The following is a 3,022-nucleotide window of genomic DNA, read 5'->3' on the forward strand; positions in this document are numbered from 1 at the left end:
AAAATTCATAATAAATCAATCGTTTGTCCGTTTAATATGAAACGAACGTGTACAGACTCAGAAAAATATTGCGCTTTCAATAAAAATACTTTTCAGACCTAATTTCTTTTATATTGCAATGTCATTTAATTTGTATATCAGTTTGAGTCGGTATTTGATCGATAAATGCTAATATTGACCTGATTTTCATTCTGAGCGTACTGAGACGTATCTTTTAATGATCAGACTTATGTATTGCATGAGTTATATGATTACGTGTTATACAAATGTCATGATTATGTGTTATGTGATAAGTATGCTATTTGTTTACAGTTTAATATGCCATGCTTAGTTATAAATGGTCGGGGAGATGTCAAGACGTAGAGTTACGTCGATTGAGTTTAGTTCTATCAATTAAGATAGTCTTTTTGTTTATAGAATCGAGTAGCAAGGAGTACAGTCAAGTGTTAGACGAAGATAGTAGCCAGCAGTTAGAAGCAGAGTTAAAGTAAGAGGTTATTAAGCATACCAGGCAAGTACCTCTAACTTCACTTATCGTTCAAGTGACGTTCATTTCTAATCATATTATACAAGTACCTATATCTTTATTTATCATTCAATTGATATTGACTCTGAACTTTATTCTTTCAATATCCATACTATTCTAAGTTCAGAATAGTTAAACGTTTTATGTTTCGCTATGAATTACTCTATACAGTGAAGTTTTGAATTGAGATTAGCGAATAACTAATTGTTCTGGTTATTTCGCCATGGGTTGTTGATAAAACTCCGGACCATGAGAAATGGGGAGTTATGTGGTTAAGGATGTCATTTGATTCGACTCCTTTGACGGAAAATTGTTTTTATGGGATGGATGGTTGCGTAAGAGGCCGTGGCGGCGGTCCAGTGTGAGCTATGTGTTATACAGGATATAACACCTTGCTAGGCCAATATGTGCCTTGGGTACCTTTTTGATTAGTTGGATATGCTTCGGCATACCGGTGTTGCTCCGCGGTTGATCACCGGCGGTAACATACCGTCGTTCGAGGATTCCAATCCCAAAACATAATATATTGCAAATGTTGTTTCTTATCAAATTTATATCAGTTTTGATACTGTTCAGTTATTGTAGTTGGTTTTGTTCATCAGATATACTGTTGTTATTCCAAATCATAAGCTATTTACTACTTGCTGAGCATTTCTTTCGCTCATACTTGTTTCTTATCTTGATTCTTTCAGCTAGGCCAGGGCAAGCTTAAGTTCCAGGTCTGACCAGAGGTTATGTGCTTGTAAATAGTTGGTGTGTTTCCAGGTAGACAGTTTGGGACGCTTAATTAGTCTAGAGGTTTGTAATAAAATTTGAATAAGTTATAAAATTAGTTAGACTATGGTTTGTAATAACATTTGATTTGTATTAGTGCCTGTTCCATACTATAACCTGTGATCGATCCAATGTAGGTAAAGGGGTCGTATTTATTATATTATTCCGCTGTGATTATTTTATTTTGGTTTATTGGCGAGTGACCCCCAAATCTAGATCCCGGGTTTGGAGGGCGTCACAAGTTGGTATCAGAGCTACAGGTTATGGTCACTGAAACAGGCTTAGGATTGTAATAGATGAGTCATAGGAAGATCACATAAGATAGGCGCGTGTAGTTTAGCTTTTATAGGATTAAATTTAGGTTATTGGGTTAAGTTGTAGTTAAATTGTTTAGGTTTCCTGTTTTGTGTTTAGCTTTAGGCCTTGTGTCATTGCCGCTATTTTGTTGATTTAGTTAAGATTTCGAGCAAGGATTTAAAAAGGTTAGATAATTCGGAGTAATTTTCTTTGTGTTATTATTCTTGAGATAATAAGCAGGATTATGTGATAATCATGTCGCTCGTGTTAATATGGTAGCAAGTTTATGATATTTAGGGAAGAGATACTGTTTGCGAATTTTGATATGCTAAGGAATTGCTACATATTTGACACAATGCTTGACAGATCATTATATATGTTGCTTGTCTCTTACCAGAATAATGGCACCAAAGAGAAGGAATAATTCAGGAGAGGGTACTGCCGAGAGCCGTACAGATCCAGCGATTATCCAGATGTTGGGACTGATGCAGCAGCAGATGTTTCATCTTACACAGCAGCAACAACAGCAGCAACAGCAACAGCAACAGCAGCAGCAAGCAGCACCACCTGCAGTGACTTTTAAGCAGTTTCAAGCAGTGAAGCCACCTGAGTTCAAGGGAAGTGCTGATCCTGTGGAAGCCAATGCATGGCTTAAGGAAATGGAAAAGGCTTTTGAATTGGTCGGAGCAGGAGCTGAGCAGAAGACCAAGTTTGCAAGTTACTTTCTGAAGGGTGAGGCGAACTATTGGTGGGAATCCGCGCGAGCATTGGAAGGAGGTGAGTTTATAACTTGGGAGAGATTCACAGAGCTGTTTCTAGAGAAGTATTTTCCGAGGTATATGAAGAATCAAATGGAGATCCAATTCTTGAACTTGACCCAGGGAGATCTTACTGTAGCTGAGTACGAAGCTAAGTTTACTGAATTAGCGAGGTTCGTGCCAGACCAGGTTGATACGGATGAAAAGAAAGCAAGAAGGTTTGAACAGGGATTGAGATTTTGGATTCAGAATAGGGTGGCCATGTTTGAATTGATTTCATATGTGGCAGTGGTGCAGAAAGCAATGGTGATTGAAAGTAAGAGTGATATGTATCAAAAAGGGAAGGATGGGAAGAAAAGGAAAATAGAAACCTCAGGGGGAGGCCAGCAACAAGGTAACTTCCAGGGCCGTTTCAATAAAAGGCCAGAGTTTCAGAATAATAAGAGTGTGGGATTTAAGAAACCACAGCCAGAAAATGGGAACCGTTTTCAGAATTCAAATCAGCAGAGACCCAATCGTCTATCTGCGTCAGAGTGCAAATTTTGTGGTAGAAGGCATTTTGGGATTTGTAAGGCTAATGTGTTGTGTTATAAGTGCAATCAGAAGGGACAGTATTCTAATGAGTGTCGAAGTCAGACTACAGCTCAGAGATCAGGGACAGTATGCT

The sequence above is a fragment of the Apium graveolens genome, chromosome 11 (assembly GCF_009905375.1).
Source record: "Apium graveolens cultivar Ventura chromosome 11, ASM990537v1, whole genome shotgun sequence".
NCBI lineage: Eukaryota > Viridiplantae > Streptophyta > Magnoliopsida > Apiales > Apiaceae > Apium > Apium graveolens.